Source organism: Tachysurus vachellii, chromosome 7 (assembly GCF_030014155.1).
Source record: "Tachysurus vachellii isolate PV-2020 chromosome 7, HZAU_Pvac_v1, whole genome shotgun sequence".
Taxonomy (NCBI): Eukaryota; Metazoa; Chordata; class Actinopteri; order Siluriformes; family Bagridae; genus Tachysurus; species Tachysurus vachellii.
This window is the reverse complement of record NC_083466.1, coordinates 6,310,283-6,336,129: the sequence shown is the minus strand read 5'-3', so window position 1 is coordinate 6,336,129 and position 25,847 is coordinate 6,310,283. Positions and strand designations below refer to the sequence as shown.

At 39.1% G+C, this 25,847-nt stretch overlaps 4 non-coding genes across 4 annotated transcripts; 2 read left to right on the top strand and 2 right to left on the bottom strand.

The window, feature by feature from the left end:
* Positions 1 to 3,247: 3,247 nt before the first annotated feature.
* On the bottom strand, positions 3,248 to 3,320 carry trnaq-uug (transfer RNA glutamine (anticodon UUG)). Its single transcript has one exon. It is a non-coding gene; the product is annotated as a tRNA-Gln (tRNA).
* A 2,925-nt stretch (positions 3,321 to 6,245) lies between these two features.
* Positions 6,246 to 6,318, top strand: trnav-uac (transfer RNA valine (anticodon UAC)). The gene has a single exon. It is a non-coding gene; the product is annotated as a tRNA-Val (tRNA).
* A 289-nt stretch (positions 6,319 to 6,607) lies between these two features.
* Positions 6,608 to 6,679, bottom strand: trnag-ucc (transfer RNA glycine (anticodon UCC)). The gene has a single exon. It is a non-coding gene; the product is annotated as a tRNA-Gly (tRNA).
* Positions 6,680 to 9,729: 3,050 nt separating this feature from the next.
* On the top strand, positions 9,730 to 9,802 carry trnar-ccu (transfer RNA arginine (anticodon CCU)). The gene has a single exon. It is a non-coding gene; the product is annotated as a tRNA-Arg (tRNA).
* Positions 9,803 to 25,847: the final 16,045 nt, after the last annotated feature.

Sequence of the window (25,847 nt, the reverse complement as noted above, 5' to 3'; positions counted from 1 at the left end):
TGAAGGCACTTTTCATTAAATTCTGTGCCCTTTCTTCTCCAAATGTACCTTTGCTTATTCCGGCCAAAAAGTTCTATTTTAACTTCATCAGTCCACAGAACTTGTTTCCAAAATGCATCAGGCTTGCCTATATGTTCATTTGCAAACTTCAAACGCTGATTTTTGTGGTGAGGACATAGAAGAGGTTTTCTTCTGATGACTCTTCCATGAATAACATATTTGTACAAGTATCTCTTTATAGTGGAATGGTGTACCACAACTCCAGTGTCTGCCAGATCTTTCTGGAGGGATCGTGCAGTCAAACGATGGGTTTTGACTTGCTTTTCACACAATCCTGTGAGCTGTTCTGTCTGATATTTTTTTTGGTCTTCCAGATCTTGCTTTAACTTCCACTGTTCCTGATGACTGCCATTTCTTAATTACATTCCGAACAGAGGATATTGGCATCTGAAAATGCTTTGCTATCTTCTTATAGCCTTCTCCTGCTTTGTGAGTGTCAACTATTTTCAGTTTCAGTTTTCTAGACAACTGCTTAGAAGAACCCATGGTGCTGATTGTTGGGGCAAGGTCAGATGAGTCTGGGCATTTAAAACCTTTGAGATTGACATCACCTGGTCTTTCCAGACGATGATTGAGAACAGTCCATGACACTGTAAGGTCTCAGCTTTTCAAAGGGGGTAGTGCATGCTATAAACTCTACAGGGTGCCCAAACTTTTGCAGACACCATTTTTTTTATTTTCTGTTACTTTGAAAGTGTAAATGATGGAAATAAAATCTTTTTTTTGACAAATTACAAGAATGTTTAATCTGTAATTTGAAGCCTTTTGGAGGTTTTTCTATCATTTCTTGGCTTCTTTATGCACATTAGTACAAATGTTTACCTGGGGTGCCCAAACATTTGAACCCCACTATATCTGTGTTCTTTTCTACCTTTAAAACTAAAGAATGTATACAACTCGTTTAGTTATAAAGATTTATTTGTTGCTGGAAAAGAAATACAAAAATGCCCATTACTGGATGAAAAATGAAAACACAAGAAACCTTAAAAAAAAGTATTAATGCAGTAGCAAACAGCACTTTTAACAGTTAGTGGTATAACAATCTAAACCATATATACTGCAATTATTAAATAAAATTATTTTCTGAAGAAAAGGCAATATTTTAAAGTGAATTTTAAATTAGAACTATTGAAACACAATGCAAAATGTATTAAACAGTAAACCTTGCACCCAAATGAGCGACATATTTTAAAGTTGGAGACTTCAAATGGAATCGGATGAATCAGATCGGAAGAGAAAAAGTGGTATTGGTACATCTCTAACTTATACACAAAATTTTTATATGATATATTGATTATATCAATAATAAATAATATACAGTGTGAAGTCTTTGCTATTTTAAATATGTTCAATAGTACACTGTGTGTACTGACCAGGTACGACAGTGTTACTCATTGCGGCTCGCCAAGCTTTAATATGCGGCTTGCATGGCAGTAAATAATACGATGATATGATCATGTGGTTAAAATTTATTTTTCATGTAAATAACATTAAAAACAATCAGGGAAGCATAGAAAAACGAATGTGCTCTATTACAAATAATAATATATATATTTATATATATTATTTGACTCGTCACTGACTCACTGCGTTCTGCGCAATACCCAGTTTTTGGCGGCCTGCCAGAAGCTAGTTTGTGTTTCATGCTAGTTAACAACTTGTGTTTACTGTACACACGGACTAAAAAATGGATCGATTACTTATCAAACAATCCCGCGCACAAAATGAACAGCAACAAAGCAATGTGATAGTGACAAAAGAGGTAACTGATGGGGAGCATGCATCATCTGCAACTCGAGTAATTATTGTATTGCAATATTGTACATTGTATTTAAGCAGATAAGCTATTTAAGATTGAATAACTTGGCATACTTTGCGGTGAAAGTGGCTCTCCTATTGACTTTGTCCTATCAGTGTGGCTCACATGAAAAAAATAGTGAAGACCACTGATGTACGAGTGTATTGCATCTTTTCACATTTGCACATTTCACCTGATATTGAGCATTTTGCACATTTTTCACCCATATGTAACTGATCTTAATTTCGTTTTAAGTACTATATGTAAACTGCTCTGCAATTTCTGGAGTTCGCTCCCAAGAATTTCACTCACCAAGGCACATGTGCTGTGGTGATGTGACAGTAAAAGTGACTAGACTTGACATATTTAACGCTTTCCATGAGGTAAATGGAAAGGGTGCCTGTTAATCATATTTCCTATAAAATGTATTTATTTTCATTAATGCAATTTAATATATAAGTGTATTTTTCTTATGGGCATGTCCCGTCCCACACACATATAATGGTTCCGAAGCCCATGGATTTCAGAAAGCAGGAGCGTGGTCAATGCTGTAGGTAAAACACGGAATGGAGTTTAATTTATTAGGGCATTCCTCAAGCAGAATGGATTCGACTGGTGGCGCTCTGAAAAGTAATATAAAAAGGACATATGCGCTGAATAGAGACGGTAAAAGTGGGTGGGTCCAATACTATTGGTCTTAAAAAGTGGGTGGGTCCTGTCCCACCCACATATAATGGTTCCGACGCCCATGACCACGGGTTTCGGATTAGGATCGGTCATGCACCACCGATACCCGATCCACTGGATCGGCATAGATACAATACAGAGCACTTATGTACGTCGCTCTGGATAAGGGCGTCTGCCAAATGCTGTAAATGTAAATGTTATAACATAAAAATGTTAGAATAAATTGCTAGAAAAAATAGCAACCTTTTTAGAGCTTGACATGGAATACCACCAGCTTGTAACATTTGAGAGAAAGTTCTATTAGGAAGCTCAAAAAAATCCAAATCTTGCTGATACCACTACATATTGAAGAGCATGACTTGGAATAGAATCAGCTTGTAACATATGACAGAAAGTTCTATTAAGAAGCTCAAATTGACTCAGGAGTTACAGAACTTAGGAAGCCTTTTTCAGCAAAGCTTGAAAGGAAGCAGAAGACAAACCTGCACCAGCCAGGAATCGAACCCCAATACACTACTGGTACACTCTGCACCAAGCTCAAGAAGCTGAAGCTTTACCTGTTAGGCATTCAGCTTTGATTTTCAAAGTCCATTTCAATGTTTTTTCATCCGGCTCACACATGTGACAGACCAGATTGTGAAGGTGATAATGAGCAGCAGTGAACAGAAGCGCTTGGCAGTTCCTAAAGAACACCTTATAAGTTGACCCAGATGGGACTTGAACCCACAATCCTCAGCTCCAAAGGCTGATGCCTTATCCATTAGGCCACTGGGCCTGCAGACAAAGGTTTCAGAAAAAAAAAATTTTAAACCATATATCGTTTTCTACTGCTGTCACATGAGTTTATTATCCGCATTCACTCCAATCCTTCACCATTGTCCAGATAGATCTGAAAAGCTCTGGAAAGCAACAACTGAGCCTTCTTCAAATAAGATGTTTAAAGAAACACATCCCCAAAACATTCTCTTTAATGCAAGAATAAAAGGCAGCTTGGCAAAATCCAAATCTTGCTGCTACCACTACATTTTGGAGAGCATGACTTGGAATAGAATCAGCTTGTAACATATGACAGAAAGTTCCATTTAAAGGCTCAAATTGACTCGGCGGGTACAGCACTTATGAAGACTTTTACGGCACAGTCTGAAAGGCAGCAAAGCACAAACCTGCACCACCCGGGAATCGGAATAAACGGCAGGCAGGAATTAATGGCTGCTTTGGAAAAAATTAACCTTACTTATACCACTACCTTTTTAGAGTTTGACATGGAATACCACCAGCTTGTAACATTTGACAGAAAGTTCTATTAGGAAGCTCAAAAAAGTGTAAATCTTGATGATACCACTACATATTGAAGAGCATGACTTGGAATAGAATCAGCTTGTAACATCTGACCGAAAGTTCTATTAAGAAGCTCAAATTGACTCAGGAGTTACAGCACTTAGGAAGCCTTTTTCAGCACAGCTTGAAACAAAGCAGAAGACAAACCTGCACCAGCCAGGAATCAAACCCAGTTCACAAGAATGGGAATCTTGTATGACACCACTACACCACTGGTGCACTCTGCACCAGGCCCTTTTGCATCCTAGCATTTGTTGTTCAGGACCTCCAGGATTCTTGAACTTCAGGGTGCCTTCTTAAGAGCTAACTAGAAGTGCACCCAGATGCTACTCCAACCCACAATCATCATGTGAAGCTGAAGCTTTACCTGTTTCCTTCAGCTTTGATTTTTTGATTTTTTGACAAAACAGTCAATTGGCCGAAACATAGTCTTAGTCACACACAATCGGTTGTAAATGAAGAAAAAAAAAAAGTTTCACTACTGATTAAGATTGTGAAAAATTTTGTCCTTGTACAAAAATGCTAATGCAGAGGGATTTGTGATTTCAAAGGAGATGGTGTATAAGTGTACGTATATAAATATTACAGATTGTAACTGTAATTACACCTTCATATTATTTTATTATAACTGAATTTTTATTTGAGAATTGATAAACGTTGTATGTTTGTGAAAACATAAATAAAAAAGTTAGTATGTGATTCTCATTTTCTGAATTAATATTTAGAATATTTTTGTTGATGCTGTTATTGAATATGATTGTAGAGACTACTGATCATTCATTATACAAACAATGCATCTGTTTATCCACAGACTGTTTATAACTCAGTGTTAGTTGTGATGACATACAGTCACATCAATCAGCTGCATGAAGACTGCAGAGAACTGCTGTACAGGACCAAGATGATGTTATTAACAATAAACAACACTAAAGTCTCTTCTTGGTGAGTTGGGCTTCTGTTCCCCACATTCACTTCAATAATAAAAATAAATAAATATGTAATATATACATATTGAGCACTTTATTGTAAATATAGGTGTATTATAAAGATACACACACACACACACACACACACACACACACACACATATACCGGGACACTTTTCTGCAAGGAGTGGACCTTCCCCAGCAGATCAGTCTGGTAAAACATTTACTGCAAAACCCAAGAGGGCTTCCGACAGCACACTTGGAACATGGACATGCTGTTATTACTGAGGCAGTAATTCACCATCGCAAACATGCTAGATCTGAGTCCGTGGTATCACATGCAGATGTAGCTGCACCTGGCACCAGCCTGACTCATGTGGCATGTGAATCTTCTTTTTGGCCCAGTGTCAAGCATGATCCTGTGTGGTTTAACTGGCCTGGATTTTCAAATCAGCAGGGTCATCACCCATCGGCGCCAGAGATGTATATATATCTCTGGGATATACATCCTTTCTGCCAGGTCATCACCCATCAGTGCCAGCACCTTCGTTACAGGGTTCTTTATCATTTTGCCAGGTCCCCAGTCTCCAGTCTCACAGTTCCAGAACTAACAACGTGCATGGAGACTCCAAAAATCAGAGCTTGTGGCAAGAGGGGAGCCACCAAAAAAAAGCATCTGTCAAAAGAAGGCTACCACTACCAGTGTAAATTATGTGGTCAGTCAAAGAACAAACTTACTGGCCATACTCAAGGTACTGTAAATGGTATTGTCCAGCATCTGGGAAGGCCATTGAACAGTGGAAAGACTGTAATTCAATCAAAAAACATTTATTTAACTTCAAACACTTTTTTTTCTAGCAATTTTTTATGTTATAACCTTTGTAATAAGTGAAAAGCTCTATAATGATAGTATTTATATAATAATTATTGTAGGTCTAATATAATAATTGCGATTAAATTAAATAGTAGTAATAGTTAAATATATATATATATATATATATATATATATATATATATATACACACATATACATACACACACACACATATACACACATTATATATATATATATATATATATATATATATATATATATATATATATATATATATATATTTATATATATATATATACATACATATTATATATATATACCCCTCCACTTATTTTTCTCTTTTCCCCCTTTTTCCATCCCCCTTCCAGGCAGTCTCTTTTGCCCTGGCTCTGTTATTAAAGGTCATACATTGGACAGGAATCGAACCCAGGTCATCTGCTTGGAAGGCAGCTATGCTGACCACTATACCAGCAACACCTTGACTGCAGTAATCCCAACTTTGGTGACTGAAAGTTGATGCTTTTTATTAACGCTTATTTATTTTGTTACTTACAGTAGATGTTTCCCAGGCCTCAGCAAAGGGTGGGCAGGCTTTGTTGTGGTTTCTGTAGTGTAGTGGTTATCATGTTCGCCTTACATGCAAACGGTCCCCAGTTCGAAACTGGGCAGAAACAAGGATTCGGGCTTTTGGTTTACGGTAAATAAGAGTCCCGTTCCTTCTGGAACACCCTGAAACCAGCCTGATTCCCACATAGTGCGACATTTTTCACGTGGCTGCTCATCTGCTGTTGCGATCAAATGAAGCAGCCTGTTGTTTCAGCTCGCGTGACACAGTCAGACATTGAGACTCTGAATGTGACAGATGCAGTTTCTCCACAACAAGGTGCCTCCCTTAAAATTCGCTATACTGCATGAACGAGAGTTTGTTGTAGCTGAAACAACATAGAGAAAACTTAAAGGTCATGCGTTGGCCGGGAATCGAACCCGGGTCAACTGCTTGGAAGGCAGCTATGCTCACCACTATACCACCAACGCAGTTCCTGCAGTAATCCCAACAGAAAACAAAAACAACCATCCACAACAAAAGTGGATATCAGAAAGAGCTCTTACATCAATTCACTTGTATTAACTATTCTATTCTATCTATAATTTCAGAAGCATCGGTTACATGTGTGTGTGTCTGTGTGTGTGTGTGTATGTGTGGGTAAAGATGTACAAAAGCCTGGAGAAGTTTACAAACCCCTAAGATTAGCAATAGGACAAAAAAAACAAAGTGAGAGGAATAGAAATACAGGAAAGTAAAGCAGAAGGTAATGTTTTTCAATATGCGGATGATACAACGGTAATTGTAGAAGGGAAAGAAAGTGTCAAACATGTTATGGAGATTATAAAGGAATACTGTAAAGGCTCGGGAAGTAAATTAAATGAGGACAAAACAGTATACATGAGGTTTGGGAAGGCATTGATTTTAATGGACTCTTAACTTTAAAGAAGTAGATGAAATGAAAATTCTAGGGATTTTGATTGGTAAAAACAAGAAGAAAGTTAGGGATGAAATGTGGGAGGAGCTTTTAACAAGAATAGACTAAACTTTTGGAAACAAAGAGCACTGACCTTGAAATGGAAGGTTTTAAATTTAAATTTTTTAATGGTGTCTAAGCTTTGGTAGGTTCTATATGTATATGATATGCCTGTTTGGATAGAAAAGAGGCTGAAAAAATGCTTTTGTGACTTTTTATGGGAGGGTAAACCAGCAAGAATAGCTTACAACATGATCTTAGGGGTGGCGGAGAGGGGAGGCTTAGGTTTAATGGACGTAGAACAGAGCAAAATGAGTCTAAGTGAAAGTAATTAAGAAATATCTACAAGAAAAAACAATTTGAATGAAAAAATAACAATGAAATAATTTATAACAAATGTGGCAATTTTAATTTGGACAAGGGAATTTTATGGATGAAAACAAAAATTGGATGACGGAAGGATTACCGGAATTTTATAGAGAAATGTTAAATGCCTGGGGAAAGCTGATAAAGATTATTGAGCACATTCCACAAGGGAGAGAAAGCATTTTAAATCAAATTCTGTTCTTAAACGAAAACATTTTAAAACAAGGGAAAGTAATATTTTTTAAGAAGTGGATGGTAGCAGGGATAACAAGAGTACAGGACGTTTTATATGAATTTAAAAAGGAGTTTCTACCAGAACAGTTTTTTATTGATGCAATGGAAGAGGCAAAAGAGGAATATGATCAGAAAGAACTGAGGGACGAATATAAAATAATCAAAGATGCAATACCAAAAGAGTGGATAAGGAAAATCGACAACATGGAAGCAGAAGAACAGATGAACATTTATCCGAAACAAGAAGAAAAATTGTATGGTTTTAAAAGCTGTACAGTTAAAATGTTTCCTGAGATTTTTAGGGAAGAAGTTTTTAAGGAACCAAATACAAATGAGTACTGGTGTAAACTTTTGAAGGATTAAAAAAAGACATACGGAAAAATATGAAAGGGAAGTGTGTGAAAGTGAAACTAGTTTCGAATATTTTATAAGACATGAAGCAGTATTTACGGACGTAATCTTAACCAAGATAGAAATTGAACAAAGTCCAATGTGTAAAGTGTGTCAGGAAAGGGAGGAAGGGTTGTAAAGAATTGGAATTGTTTTTTGAACAATATAAAGTTCTAAGTAAAGTGATGTGTAATGCGAAAGTAATTACATTACAAAGTAAATTACAAAGTAATGTGAGTGGGGACTGGAATGAAAATGATTTGGAATGGAATAGAATGGTAATGTTAGGTCGAGACAAAAAGTAGTAAAAACAAAAAGTTTGTAAATTTGAGTATGATGTTAATGAAAAGTCTAATATGTGAGAGAAGAATCATAGCCAAAAGAAAAGGAATTGTTTTAGATTTGTGGAGACTTTTTAAAAAGAAAACAGAATGATATATGAAATATATGAAAATATTTATTAAAAGTCTAATTTATTTAGATATTTTGTTGTTTCCTAGGCATCCCATGTCCAGCAAAGAAAATGGGTTTTGTCCAATAACTTTTCAGTTTAGCTCTTATGCCCCTTTTCCACCGAGGCAGTTCAAGTGCTGGTTCGGAGCCAGAGCCTAATTTAGAACCAGTTCTTTCTTTTTCGACAGCCAAAGCACCGTCTCTGAACCAGGAAAAGTGGTTTCTAAACCACTTTTTTGAAAGATTATTGAGCACATTCCACAAGGGAGAGAAAGCATTTTAAATCAAATTCTGTTCTTAAACGAAAACATTTTAAAACAAGGGAAAGTAGCACCAACTTAAGTAGCACCAAAACGTTGCTGGTCTAGACTTAAGAACCGCTTGTGTCCGGGGCTGTGGGTGGGGCTACTCTTGGCGCATTTGATAATGTACCTTAAGTATACTAATGTTTAATACACTTTTACTTTACCGCGATATGATACATTATCAGCACACATGATAGTATGTAGCTACATGCTAAGGCTAACATTTTTTCTGTGTTAGCGATAAGATAATGTTATGTACTTTATCGATTACAACCTCCGTTTATACAGATTACATGGAGCTGCACGTACACGTTTTTTTCGCCGCGTTAATGTAGGTTCACAAAGCCATGAGCATTAACAGTAAAGCAACATCCGCCATTGTTGATGTGTTTGTGTTTGCCGCTGCTGCGCTAAAGTTGCTGGGACACGTGACACGTATAAAGTGACATCACACTCGGCTCTTGATGCTCTCTAGCCGGTGGAAAGGCAAACCGGTTCTTAGAAGGTTCACCAGTGGAACCAACTTTGAACCAGCACCAGTGCTAGCTCTGAACCAGCACCTGGTTCTTTCCGGTGGAAAAGAGGCATTAGATGCCTCCAGCAGAAACCCAAAATGCCAGAAACTCAAAACTGCAGAACCATCCTCTGATCGATGGATCGAAACCATCCTCTGCTAAGAGCAATAATAATTAAATAATAATAATAATAATTAAACTTTCTAATAAAAATTAAATGGATTAATGTTCAGATTTGTTGCAGTTTAGCTCTTAGATGCCTCCAGCAGAAACCCAAAACGCCAGATGTCTGAAACAGCAGTGCCCCAGTGGCCTAATGGATAAGGCACTGGCCTCCTAAGCCAGGGATTGTGGGTTCAAGTCCCATCTGGGGTGTGCTTAAGCAGTGTGGTGCAGGAAAAGCATGCTTGTAGCAAAACCAAGTGATCAATAAATCACAACCCTCCTCTCCTAGGAACAGCCTACATTTTAACTAAGAAGAAAATGGCATAAATTTCAGAATGGTTGCTATCAACCCTAATCGTTGCAGGTCATCGCCACAATCCTGGTGGCCTACTGGATGAAGCTTTGGTCTCTTGCATCAAAGACAATGGGTTTTGTCCAAAGACATTTCAGTTTAGCTCTTAGATGCCTCCAGCAGAAACTTAAAACAGCAGTGACCTAATGGCTAAGGCACTGGCCACGTATTGTAGGTTTGAGTCCTATTTGGCGGGTGTGCTGAAGCAGAGTGGCGCAGCGGAAGCGTGCTGGGCCCATAACCCAGAGGTTGATGGATTGAAACCATCCTCTGCTAAGAGCAGCCTACTTTCTAATAAAAATGAAATGACTTAATATTTGTTGCAGTTTAGCTCTTAGATGCCTCCAGCAAAAACCCAAAACACCAGAAAATCAAAACAGCAGTGACTTAATACAGCTGTGCTCCAGTGGCCTCCTAAGCCAGGGATTGTAGGTTTGAGTCCCTTTTGAATGTTGTGCTGAAGCAGAGTGGCGCAGCGGAAGCGTGCTGGGCCCATAACCCAGAGGTCGATGGATCGAAACCATCCTCTGCTAAGAGCAGCCTACTTTCTAATAAAAATTAAATGGCTTAATGTTTGTATTTGTTGCAGTTTAGCTCTTAGCTGGCTCCAGCAGAAGCCCAAAACCCCAGAAACTCAAAATAGCAGTGGCTATTGTCCTAATGGATAAGGCACTGGCCTCCTAAGCCAGGGATTGTGGGTTGGAGTCTGGGGTGTGCTTCAGCTGTGTGGTGCAGGAAAAGCATGCTAGATTTTAACTAAAAAGAAAATGGCTTTAATTTCAGAATTGTTGCTATCAACCCTAATCGTTGCAGGTCAACACCATGATCCTGGTGGCCTACTGGATTATGTTTTGACCTCTTGCATCAAAGACAATGGGTTTTGTCCAAAGACTTTTCAGTTTAGCTCTTAGATGCCTCCAGCAGAAACCCAAAACGCCAGAAACTCAAAACAGCAGTGACTTAATACAGCCGTGCTCCAGTGGCCTCCTAAGCCAGGGATTGTAGGTTTGAGACCTAGTTGGAGAGTTTGCTTAAGCAGAGTGGTGCAGTGGAAGCGTGCTGAGCCCATAACCCAGAGGTCGATAGATTGAAACCATCCTCTGCTATGAGTAGCCTACTTTCTAATAAAAAGAAGGCCTAATGTTTAGAATTGTTGCAGTTTACCTCTTGCTTGGATGCCACCAGCAGAAACCCAAAATGCCAGAAACTTAACCCTCTGAGGTTTAAGGGTATTTCTAGGGCCTGGAGAAGTTTGGTCATACCCTGACATTTGTGCTTTTTTCAATTGCTTATAAAGATATAAATGGCTAAAGTCTAATATCACTGTAATCAGCACAAACTGGACTGCAATAATATGTGAGAAGCATGTATGTATATGATTGTGTTTTTGAGAAAACAATGTTTGTGTGGTTAGTGAAAAATTAAACATTTTAAGTCACTTGAATAAGGCCATAAAACACATACAGAACATTGGTTCACAGGACTTTTGAGAACTGGATCTTGTAGCCTAGAGATTTTGCTTCAAAATTATGTGAAAATCATCTTGTTTACTTGCTCACAGAAAACAATATACTGTAATTAGTTTTGGAATAGTAAGCATTTTACAATTAATGCAAATGAATAGAAATAGTCTAGATGAATAAATACTCCTTAATCAGCATGCTTGACAAAACAAACTATAACCTAGTATATACAATAGTTCAGTCAAATGTTTGGACAAATTAGTGTTATATGTTTTTGAAAGAAGTAATCTTATGCTCATTTAAACCTGCATAGCACAGCACTAAAATTGATGAGAAATCAGCATCTTAAAATGATTTCTGAAGCATCATGTGACACTGAAGTCTGGTGTAATGGCTGATGAAAATTCAGCTTTGCATCACAGAAATACATTATATTTGAAAGTAGATTAAATGAAAGCCATTATAATGTTATTTCACAATATTAATTATTTTTTGATTGATATTTTTGATAAATACTCACCAAGATGGACATTTTTTGACATTATCTTTTGTGTAGGTTTCAAGAAATTATCTGTGTTATGTTATGGAGGAATGCACAGTACATTAGTTTTTTTAATAATTTTTTTCAGCTACATTTATGTTCCCTATCATAGACTAACCTGGCATTTTGCAAATTCCCAGTTAATTCCATTAATTCCCACATATTCCAATTAATTCCCATATGGAGCGCTAATAAACTTTGCAAAGCGTTATAGGGTCTTGGCAACTCAAAGGCTTTATAATGGTTCTGGCTTCCATGCCTTCAAGGTATGAATCTTAGGAAAGAGAGTTACCATACTCTAAGATAAACCCATAACTTACCATACCCATGCATAAAATAGCTCAGTTGGGTGAGTGTTAGACTGAAGATTTAAAGGTCCCTGTTTAGAGACAGATGGCGCAAGTTCATATCCTCAAGCTATATCCACTAGGGAGTGCCAATAAACTATGCAAAGCCCTGCTTTGGTGTCTTTTCTGCCAGATGAGGTGGCAGGACCCTGCGGTAGATGGACAGGAAATCAGTTCCTAACAGGTCCTAACACACTTCAAACAATTCCTAACATAGGTCCTAACAGTCCTAACAGTTCCTAACGGCAAGTGTGAATGGGGCAAAACAGTCATTTGCCGAAGCAGAGAGTTGGGGCAGGACAAAACAGTCATTCACCGAAACAGAGGGTTGGGGGCGGGACAAAACAATCGATTCATCATTTCATGATTCTGATATATACATATTTACTCTTGTAATATATATATTCACAAGTATTAACCCTCCTTTTTCAAGTCAAGAGTCAAGTTTTTAACCTTTCGGCAATGTGCAGGTGAGTTCGGTCATACGGTTTGTTGACAGTTCTTTAATACTCAAATTTATATTAGATATGTAAGCTGTTTTGGTTGCAATGACCATTTATATAGATATGCTTGCAATGCTTTCCCTGGGCATGATTTACTGGTTTAACTTATAAACTACTTTTTATATGATATATTGATTATATCAATAATAAATAATATACAGTGTGAAGTCTTTGTTGTTATGGCGCAGCTTTTTTTCCCTGATGAACGAAAAATGGGGGGAACACTCGGCTGTAACTGGAAAAAAGCATTACACTATATGTCCTACTGAGTACAATTGTTTGTGTGACTGTGTTATAATAATGATAACACACATAATTGATTATGTTTATGTAAGTTTTTTCCTCTTGTACATTTTTTCTTGTCCTTAGACTTTGTTCATTTGTCATGTTGGGGGCATTCATCTTTCATTTTATCCTGCTAGCGTGCCAACCACAAAAAGAGCCCAATTTGTCTGAAATGTATCCTGTTGCTTGATATTTGCAGCCATGACTAAGACCAGTAAACCAGATGCTTATTGGCATGACATCATGTGCAAGTATGCCCAAGGGATGTACCACTTAACAACAGGCAAGAAGCCAGGGGTGAAGAAGTGGAAGGATGTGTTGCATTCTATTAGTAACTGTCCATTACACAAGAAGACAACAAGTCACAACATTTTTGGGAAAAGTATAATTTGCAAATGCGGTTACCACAAGGTAGGTAATGATAAACATGATTATTTTACCTGCGCTGGTGGCCATTGACATTATGAATATTATATTTCTTCCAATATTTTATACTTTGTGTTGAAAATAATTTGTTTTGGTTGAAAATTCACTGCCATACTTTTACACCCATGGAAAACATTAACATTTTTTTCCAGTCAGCAGGACAGACTGGGAGTGAGCCAAATCAAACAGCCCCTCATACCAGCACAACAGCTCACCCATCCCCTCATAGCAGCACAACAGCTCACCCACCCCCTCATACCAGCACAACAGCTCGCCCAGCCCCTCATACCAGCACAACAGCTCACCCAGCCCCTCATACCAGCACAACAGCTCACCCAGCCCCTCATACCAGCACAACAGCTCACCCAGCCCCTCATACCAGCACAACAGCTCACCCAGCCCCTCATACCAGCACAACAGCTCACCCAGCCCCTGTTCAGAGAGAAAATTTGACTCAAAATGGGTAGAGTTAAAAAAGGACAGAGAATGCAGAGGAAAGACTTGTCTGCAATGGTTGGTGGCATGGATGCTTTGGTCAGACCAATAAGGAGTGTTAACATTTCAAAGACAGATACAGGTTACTCTTCAAAAATCTGGTCTGAACTCTCTCAGAGTCTGTTTGGTCAAGATCATAAGAAAATTCGCTATGGGTGATGTGGTGATGAGGAGCCATCAGTATTCAAGACAGACAAAAATGGTGAAGAAAGACAGGTTACAGAAGATGAACAACAGAATGTGTCATTGCAGAGTGAAGTCCAAACTGAACATGGAAAAAGAGGGAACAAAAAAAAACAATGGACACCCATTCTTGAACTAATTTCTGTAAACATAACGAAGTCTGAACAAAAATGTTCTAAAAGTGATTAGTCCAGAGTTTAGAAAGAGCAAAAAGAATTCATGATGGCATGTTCATGGAGATGTACCTCATTCAAAATATCATGAAGGAATGTGACACCAAATTTCACAAAATGCCTGGGTACATACAGAACTTTCAAGTGGACCCCTTCAGTGTACAGATGTACACTGAAACAGGAGTAAGCATAGTTGTGCAACACCTAAGAAAGAAGACTCCACTGAACCCATGCCTTGATGCTACAGGAAATTTTGCATCAAAGGTTCCTGGTCAGACCAAAAGAGTCCTTTACTACTCTCTCACTCTGCCTGGATGTGGTCAGAATGCTCCTCCCCTCCCTGTCTGTGAGATGCTGACAAATGAACACTCTATACCACAAATCACATTCTGGATAATGCAGTTCCTCCGAAAACTTTCACAGTACACAAAACTAAGAGTGCACCAGATTATATGAGTGAAACAGACTATAGCTGGGCACAGCTCCAAAGTGTTCTGTCATTTAACAGGGAGAGCATTGTCAACTACTTGGACAGGGCTTTTGACATTTGTTCAAAACTGAAGACATAGAAGGATATCAGAGCATTTACAGTGCTACACATATGTTCTGCACATGTGCTCAAAGCTGTCTCTGAGGCATTTGGGAGAAAAACCACAGACAAAGGTTTGAAGGAATTTGCAACATTTGCATTTGCCAGGTTGCAAAACACTACCTCAATGACCACAGCACTCAAAATCTTCTGCTCACTGTGCACGGTCTTAATTGGAAAGCACAACACCATTGCTGTCATGCATAATCTGAAGGCCATGCAGGACTTAATAAAAGAAGGCAAGATTCCAGACATAGAAGATTTAGAGGACAATTTACAGAACAGTCCCTTAACTCAGGAAGAAGATGAGGAGGACAGAACAAATGTCTGCACTATTGTTGGCAGATCTCCCTTCACATACAGTACTAATTCAAGAAGGTATTGAAGGAGGTACAGCAAGAGCTTAAAAAAGAGGAGACTACAAACAAAGAAAATGCATACTTCTGCCCAGGCATTGTTGATGTCCTTTTTGGCAACTATCTTGGCATTTTTCCACTTTGGAGTGGACTTCTGTTGGGGGATATAAAACAGTATGCAGATGGCAATGAAGATGACAGCTCTGTGCCAAGTAAAACAAGGGACACAAATTGCCATGTTGAGCGATGGTTCGGAATCGTGAAACAGTCAATACTGAAAAAACAATACTGAAAAAACAATGCTCCTGAGGCCAGGAGCATTTGTCAGAAAAATGTATGCCTCTTTACAGGGGAGGTACATAGAACACATAATGGCTCATAACTTCTCTGAACGGCTGCTACTTAGACCCATCTGAAGAAAAGACCTAACTCAATCTCAGGAAGGTTGGGCAAAGAGAGATGGTTCAAAGCCTCAAAATTCCAAGTCCAAATTTTACACTCCTCCGCTCACTGTTCCAGTTCCAAAAAAACAAAGTCAATCAAGAAAAAAGCAAAGATGTCAATAACAATAATACTGACCTCACACATAAAATGTCTGAGATAGGGATGGGCGTTTTCCTCAAATATCACATTCGAATATTTGAGCTCACAAAAAACGAATATTCGAATATTCATTTATTTAAATTAAGTTTAATGAGACAGACGGTATTTTTCAGTAACATTTATTGTTTCCGTCATTTTTGAACAAGCTTATACACAATAAGCTTAAACATCCGCTACATCGTGTTTTGTAGCTGAAAACCTTTAACAATGTGTGCAAACAAACGCACAGGCCATAGTGTGACATCTGTTAACCAATAGTGTAAACATAGATAAGGTCACAGGGTTTTATTAAAAAGAAATAACGTAGCCTTCGTTTGTATGTAGGCCTAGGCAATTTATATATTTACAATACTTACTAAAATTTAATTCATATTATTTTATTGCTTTTGTATTAGTTGTTTGAAGAGTAAAAAAGTCGGTCGGATTTAAAGGAAAAAAAATAAATAAAAATTGAGTTGGTCCTAAATTGACAGGGGCGGTCGTGTTACGGCAAACAAGAACATTTTTAAGGATGGCCTAAGTTACCGCCATATCTACTGTATAATGTTTAAAAATTAACATTTATGTAGGTAACTTACACTTTCAATACTGTACTTGATACTGTAAGAACTGAATCAAAATGACACGTAATATTTAATAAATAAATGTCATTAACTGTATAATACTGTAGTGATAAAATACTGGCTTATACAATCATATTAAATTAATAAATAGTTTGCTTCTTTAGATTGTAGTCAGTGAACCACTTTACTGTAGTTTGGCATCCTGTCATATAATAGTCTTATAAACAAGACCTTGTTTATTACATGGTTCGTAGTTGTTTTTCCAAATAAGTTACGTAGGTAAAACCAAAGAAAGTTTTACATATTCATTATGTGCTGTTATCCTGTTTAAATGTATGGTTAATTTTGACTTTTTGGTGTGTATAGACTGGACCATATTACGGAGGTAAAATGACAGGCTACCTTGCTGCACAAGGAGTTCATGCATCAGAGGTTTGAATGGGGCAGACATTGACACAGATGCATGAACCATATCACCAGGCTTGATGCCAGGTAGACTTATGTGCCACAGTACATTATCACAAACATACATAATTATCATGTGTTAGCACCTTCATTATTAAAAATTACATAATCCATCATATATCAGTGTGTATTTAGCTTAACATTTAACTTTCCAAAGTAGAGAGATAAAACATACAGTTGAAAACGACATAGGCAAAGGGTAGGTATAGGGCCATTTCCTGAAAGTTTTCTGGACAAGGTTTAGATTAAGCCCAGACAAGACCTTAGATATATTTGGATTTTTAAGTAGTTTTTACAAACATACTTACTGGTGAGACAAAACAATGGCACTGATATTTTAAACTCTCAGTGCAAGCTGTTTTCAGTTAAGAGAGTTTAAACATGCATTTTAGTCTGGGACTACACTTAAACCCTGTCCGGGAAACTGCCCCATAGTCTCTCTTACACCAGTTCTTCTAAAACTAAGGGCTGAATACTTTATCATCTCACTCACTCATTTTCTACCGCTTATCCGAACTACCTCGGGTCATGGGGAGCCTGTGCCTATCTCAGGCGTCACGGCAGGATACACCCTGGAAGGAGTGCCAACCCATCGCAGGGCACACACACTCATTCACTAAGGCAATCACACACTACGGACAATTTTCCAGAGCTAACCTACCATGCATGTCTTTGGACTGGGGAGGAAACCAGAGTACCCGGAGGAAACCCCCGAGGCACGGGGAGAACATGCAAACTCCACACACAAATTTTCTACTCTAATATTACCATATTTTTGGCACAATCAATGATAACTTCAAAGTTTGATTATATATTATTTTCTTAGAAATGATGTCCTTTCCCATGGGATGTAGGATCAGCTCAGAGTGGGCCATGGTAGAGAATTTTATCTAACCCTCTTCATGCAAGACATCTTAGCAGAATACAGGCATAACCAGCAACGACTGCCTTACCTTCAGACAACAACTAAGGTGACATTAAATGATTCATTATTTTCACAGATGTCTATTTTTTATGGCATATGTACTATTCTGAATAAGCTATTGGTAACAGGAAGGTTGTATTTGTCAACATTAGTTAATGCATTAGCTAGCAAATTAAAAATTAATACTTCATTTATTAATTTGGTAACAATTAACAATATGGTGTCATTTGTAAACATTAGTTAATGTGTTAACTGTCAGGACTCTGCCTGGACTTTGGCCATGTGCCTTTTGTTTATGTTCCTTGTGCACGTGTCTGCCCCGCCCTTGTCTTTTCCTCCCCCCCCTCTGCACACCTGTCCCTCATGTGTCACGATTATTTGTATTATTTAATTGAGCCGCATTGCCTTGTGCAGCGCGGAATCCTCTGTTGTCCTTGTCTGGTTTGTCTTTTTCCTGTTTCATGGTTTTTTTAAGTTAATAAATCCTGTTTGTTTAGCTGTCCTGCATTTGGGTCCATTTTTACCCCCGTGTCCGTGACATTAACTAACATGGACTAACAATGAGCAATACATTTATTACAGCATTGGCATCCGTCAGTGTTTATACTTATACTAATATATTTATATTAGTATATTTTTATAAGTATAAACACTGACGGATGCCAATTCACTCCCTAGCAACCAAGCAGAGGCACCCTAGCAACCATTAGCAAAACATCTCTGCATCAGAACATAGAGATACAGGGGTTGGATCATTTCACTTGTGGCTTGGAGTATTAATCATTAAACAGAGTAGCCAAGAAACCATTTAGTAACTCCAATATGATCATAATTTTAAATACAAAATGACCATGGTTTGAAGTTACAGCTATAAAGCATGTCAGTGGATGGCGAAGTAATCCAAGATGGCGGCGCGGCAGTAGCACGCAGCGGCCTCTCCGGATTCAATTCAGTGCTATTTACATTTTTTACAAGTTTTTATTTACGGTTTTTAGCCCGACCATTGCTTCTATATTGATGCCAGGGACAGCGGTGTTCATGTATACAACCCTCAGGACCTAATAAAGTACATAGATCATGTAACAACCAACCTGCACGATGATGTACTGGATAGGCTACGTGACCCCGGCTTGCTGCGGCAAGACCAGGCCTCCAGTCCCCGGTACCGCCTGATACCAGAGGCCAGGAGAGGGGACGCCGAAAGCGGTGCGCGAGGAAGCGGAAGCACGGTAAGCGGGCGGGTGTCCGTGCTCCCGTCCATTCTACTAGCCAACGTTCGCTCCCTGGACAATAAACTGGACTACATCCGACTCGAACGCTCTACACGGAGAGAGATTAGAAACTGCTGCATGTTTGTTTTCACGGAGACGTGGCTCAGCGACAGAGTTCCGGACGCTGCCATTCAGCTGGACGGGCTAACTTCATTTAGAGCCTCACGGTGGTGGTGTGTGTGTTCATATCAACACGGAATGGTGCAAGAACTCTGTGCTTGTTTCTAGTTACTGCTCATAGTCAGTGGAGTTTGAGATGCAGACCATTTTATTTACCACGGGAATTTACTACTGTTTACATTGTCAGAGTTTGCATTCCTCCTAGCACCAATGCTAAAGAGGCACTAAGTGAGCTATACGGAGCTATTAGCGACCTACAGAATGTCCACCCCGACGGACTTTTTATCATCGCCGGAGATTTCAACCATGCAAATCTCAAGTCAGTACTCCCTAAATTCCATCAACATGTGGACTTTGCTACAAGAGGTGAAAACACGCTGGATCTTGTTTACACAAACATTCCCGGCACGTACCGTGCGGAGCCCCGCCCCCACCTCGGCTACTCAGACCACATCACTGTTATGCTAATTCCAGCATACAGACCACTCGTCAGACGCTCAAAACCGGTTATGAAGCAGGTGAAAACCTGGCCAGCAGGAGCCACCTCTACTCTTCAGGACTGCTTTGAGTGCACTGACTGGAATATCTTCAGGGAGGCTGCAACCAACGGTTACACTGTCAACTTGGAGGAGTAAGCGTCATCAGTGACCAGTTACATCGGCAAGTGCATTGATGAAGTGACCATCTCCACGACCATCACTACACGCTCCAACCAGAAGCCGTGGATGACTGCTAATGTGCGTGTTCTGCTGAGGACTAGAGACCTAGCCTTCAGAACAGGGGACAGAGCGGCCCTAAGAACAGCAAGGGCCAAACTGTCCCGAGCCATCAGAGAGGCAAAGCGCGCACATGCCCAGACAATCCATAGCCACTTCCAGGACAGCGGAGACACCCGGCGCATGTGGCAGGGCATACAGGCGATCACAAACTACAAGACAGCTTCACCTGCTTGTGATAGCGACGCCTCCCTCCCAGACACGTCGAACGAATTCTACGCTCGGTTCGAGGTACAGAACAACGTAACGCCAAGGAAGTCCATCCCTCCCCCGACGACCTGGTACTCTGTCTATCCACGGCCGACGTGAGGAGATCTCTATGCAGAGTTAACCCACGGAAGGCTGCTGGACCAGACAACATTCCTGGCAGGGTGCTCAGAGAATGTGCAGAACAGCTAGCGGATGTCTTTACGGACATCTTCAACATTTCCCTGAGCAGCACCGTTGTTCCTACGTGCCTCAAAACTACCACCATTGTTCCTGTCCCAAAGAAGTCTACAGTGTCCTGCATCAATGACTATCGTCCCGTTGCACTCACACCCATAGTTATGAAGTGCTTCGAGAAGCTCGTCATGAGGCACATCAAGACCCAGCTACCACCCTCACTGGACCCATTACAGTTCGCGTATTGTCCAAACCACTCCACAGACGATGCCATTGCCACAGCCCTCCACTTAGCCCTCACCCACCTGGACAATAAAGACACTTATGTACGAATGCTGTTCATTGACTTTAGTTCAGCATTCAATACAATCATCCCTCAGCACCTGATTGGGAAGCTGAGCCTGCTGGGACTAAACACCTCCCTCTGCAACTGGATCCTGGACTTCCTGACTGGGAAAACCTCAGTCAGTCCGGATCAGGAACAGCATCTCCAGCACCACCACACTGAACACTGGAGCTCCTCAAGGATGCATGCTCAGTCCACTGCTGTTCACTCTGCTGACTCACGACTGCAGCAATGCACAGATCGAATCATTATCAAGTTCGCCGATGACACGACCGTGGTGGGTCTCAACAAGAACGAAGAGTCAGCATACAGAGAGGAGGTGCAACAACCTTTCTCTGAATGTGGATAAAACTAAAGAGATGGTTGTGGACTTCAGGAGAGCACAGTGACTACTCTCCGCTGAACATCGACGGATCATCTGTAGAGATCGTCAAGAGCACCAAATTCCTTGGTGTTCATCTAGCGGAGAACCTCACCTGGTCACTCAACACCAGCGCCATCACCAGGAAAGCCCAGCAGCGTCTCTAGTTCCTACGAAGGCTGAGAAAGGCATATCTCCCTCCCCCCATCCTGACCATGTTCTACAGAGGGACCATTGAGAGCATCCTGAGCAGCTGCATCACTGTCTGGTTCGGGAACTGCACCATCTCAGATCGCAAGACCCTGCAGCGGATTGTAAGGACAGCAGAGAAGATCATTGGGGTCTCTCTTCCCTCCATCATAGACACTTACACCACATGCTGCAGCCGCAAAGCCAACAGCATTGTGGATGATCCCACACACACACACACACACACACACACACACACTTCACCCTCCTGCCATCTGGAAAAAGGTACCGAAGCATTCGGGCCCTCACGACCAGACTAACAGTTTCTTCCCACTAGCCATCAGACTTCTCAATAACTGAACTGTACTGTACTGAGCACAACATACACACACATCTGTATGGACTGCATAGACCCTCACAAAACACACACTGACATTACACTGTTTACAGTACATGCTGCTTACAATCCAGCAAATTTTACACGCTGTTTTTGCACAAACTGTCCCAACATTTCAGCAGTTTTTGCACATACTATACAATATTTCAGTCATTTGCTTTTTTTTGCACAATTCTGTATATATTATCCCAAGGACCTGCTGCTAAGAAACTGTTCATTCTAATGTTACTGCACGAAATATTGTTTGAACATTCAGTATTCACATACAGTATATACACTGGTCGGTCGGCGCTGTTTGTTACTGTTTACTGTCTTGTGTTTCGCATTTTTTGTACCTTTTGTATTGTAACTTTGTCTGCACTGTCTTTTGTCCTGCACTGTTTGCACCAGGTTGCACAGTTGCACTTTATGTGGCTAAGACTACTTACAAGTCTTTAGCCATGTCTTTCTTTTATGTAGCACCTTGATCCTGGAGAAACGTTGTCTCATTTCACTATGTACTGCAACAGCTATATATGGTTGAAATGACAAAAGCTTCTTGACTTTGATACGAGGCTGCATCTTCACTAAACTTTGGTGTACTAGTGTTACGCTTGGGAAATGTCATCACAGTTATGACCTGTGCATGTACAGTTTTATCTCAGGGCCACATACTGGTACAAATATGAAAACATAGCTATGTTTGCTGATACAGTAACTTGAGGTTTTTCAACTGCTTTCCAAAACTCCCGTTAATTTCCTTTTCTGCCCTTGTTGGGCTTGACCCTGGTATTGCTGCTTGCAGCTATATTTAATCTTTGTTAATGAAAATAGTTTTTCATTGTTCATGCTAGTTCACAGTTAAATAACTAATTGTAACAAATACAAGTTTGATCTGAATATTGAATTAGTAAACGACGAAAACTAAGATCAATAAATGCTGTAGAAATATTGCTCATGCTTGGTTCATGTTACTATGTTAAGTTCTTATTTTCAGCATTTACTAACATTTTTTTTAAATCTAACATTGTAACTGTTAACATTTGTTAATGCACAGTGAACAGTGGTTTGTACTTTATACTGTACAAGTTTTGAGTTATACTTTACATTGTGGGAATGCACTTTTACTCAACAGAACCATACTGTAGAGAGAATATGGCCCATAAATAAGTAAATAAATGTAAGCGGTTCAATTATCCAATAAAGACTGCACTCATCCAGATGGTTGACCAGGAGGCTTTGGATATGGAGGATGGGTTTACAAGATACTGTGTATCCAATCTTACATGTGAGATCAGCCAGACTGGAGTATAGAGATTTGTTCAGGCATGGAATAGTCATAATATTCTATTCATGTGTTGGATATTGCTTTGACATTACTTCAAAATTGTTTGACAATCATACCATCATTATGCTGTAAACCATCTGCCAATATATAGACATACTTTCAGTGTTCTGTGGAGTGTTGCATGGTTTTCGGGTTTTTACCCAAGTAAATTTGCATTTAGTTTGAGATTGCAAACCAAAACGGGACCAATCAGCTGTAAACACAGTGACATGAATGCAATAAAAAGCCACTCCCCTTGCATCACTTAGTAAAACAAGTGAAAGCAGTTTACAGTGAAGGTACCTAAACTCTGCAAGACTGATAGGAAGGTCTTAAAGTATGATCAGTATTTATTTACATATTTTCTTACAATTCAAACGTTTCTATTAATAGGCAAAGGGATTCCTAATCTGCTGGCCAGAGATGGCTGCAAGAGAAGAACTTCAATTCAAGTTTATTTGCATAGCACTTTTTACAATTGACAGTCTCAAAGCATCTTTACACAAAGATGAATAGAATGCAAAATGCAAGATTATTAGATGGATTTAGTTCACAATGTGAATGTATATATCCCAATGAGCAAGTCTGATGTGACTCAGGCAGCAAGGGCAAGGAGAAACTCTGAGATGGTAAGGAAAAAACCTTGAGAGGAACCAGACTCAAAGGGGAACCCATCCTCATATGGGTGACACTGGAGGGTGTGATTATAAAAATAGTCAAATAGATGTTGTATAGATGCAAAAGATCACATGGAGTTCACATCTTTTTAGTGTAGCAGAGTCTAACTGTAGCTGATCTCTAGATCTGCGTTCTCTGAGTCAGCCTCATCTCAGTGGAGGTCCAAAATCTTCATCGTACTGAAGACAATCGGAGTTGGTACAGTTTCTGGATGTCTCGGGATTGGTAGAAAGAGAAGCAGTGGAGAGGGATTAACATATCCGCTGTTCATATTTGCAAGTCTGATATAATAGTGCACAGTATTATGGGATGCATCATGTGTACGCCTGACTAAAGAGATGAGTTTTTAATCTACATTTAAACTGGGAAAGTGTGTCAAAGTGTGGGAGCTAAATATGAAAATGCTCTACCGCCTTTAGTAGACTTTGATATTCTTGGAACTACCAGATGTCCTGAGTTGTGATCTCCAAGAGCGCGAAGGATTATAACGTGTTAGAAGACTAGTTAGATACATGAAAGCTAAACCATTAAGAGCCTTGTACATAAGTAGCAGCAGTTTGTAATCAATTCTAAACTTAACAGGTAGCAAGTGTAAAGATGATAGGATTGGGGTTATATGATCATATTTTCTTGTCCTAGTAAGAACTCTGGCAGCTGCATTTTGGACTAACTGTAGCCTATTTATTACAGATGCAGGACAACCACCCGTACGCAGGATAGCTTCAAATGAAAGGGGTTTAATAAATAATGAAGACATACATAAATATCCACACTACACGGGGACTAACGTAACTAATGATTCCGCCCTGCATTCAGCAAAGCGGCTCACTTAAATACAAAAAAGGACAATCACACACACAATGGGGAACAGGCATGGAGACAGGGAGGAGCAGACAAAGGCAGGGCAGCCACGTGACAAACAACAATCGCACATGGCCAAAAGTCCACGCAGATCCCTGACACTAGTAATGCATTACAATAGTCCAGTCTAGAGGTCATGAATGCATGAACTATCTTCTCAGCATCAGATACAGACAGGATGTTTCTCAGCTTGGCAATATTTCTAAGGTGGAAGAAGGCTGTTTTTGTAGTATTGGCGATATGATTTTCAAAAGACAAGTTGCTGTCTAATATAACACCCAGGTCTTTCACTGTTGAGCTACTAGTAACAGTACATCCCCCTAAATGGAAGTTGAATTGTGAGAGTTTGTGTACTGGTTTTTGGACCGATAAGTAGTATCTGTCTTATTGGAGTTTAATAACAGAAAATTACAGCTCATCCAATCTTTTCTCTCTCTAGAGCACCGAGTTAATTTGGACAATTCAGCCATTTCATCTGGTTTTGATGAGTAATATATATATATATATATATATATATATATATATATATATATATATATATATATATATATATATATATATATATATATATATATATACATATATACATACATATACATACTGTATCGTCAGCATAACAGTGGAAATTAATCCCATGTCTTCTAATAACAGAGGTGGGAGTAAGTCACACATGTGCAAGTCACAAGTAAGTCTCAAGTCTTAACCTTCAAGTCTCAAGCAAGTCCGAGTCATTTTTTGTGAGAGTCAAGTCAAGTCAAGTCACTGCTTTATGTCAAGCAAGTCAAGTCATAGCTTGAGTCAAGCAAGTCACTGGCAAGTCATACAGATGTTTGATAATTTAACTAAATGTATATATTAAACAAAGTTAAATCTACAGTATTTATGAACTATGAGAGTTTTATTTGCAACAAAAATGATTATATGCATTTATTTTTAAAAGGTGTCCACATACAGGTGAGTTGTAAATACAATAAAAATCTAAAAATGAATAAAAATCAAAACTACAAAGAATAAGATGTAAATGTAACTGAAATAAGGCTAACATAAAAGCATGAAAAGTTTCAATATGCCTCAAACATGGCAGAAGACCATGGAAAAGTAGATATATAAAAGTACAATGGTTTCTATGCAACCAAATGGCATTTTTTGAACAGGCATTCCCTTTTAATGGGACATGAACACATCCTTAAATTGGATCCTTCCTTTTTAACAACAGAATAACAACAATCAATCAATCATGTCAACCAAAAAACATAAATTATTGAATCCCACAAACCTTGAGAGAACTAAATAAATA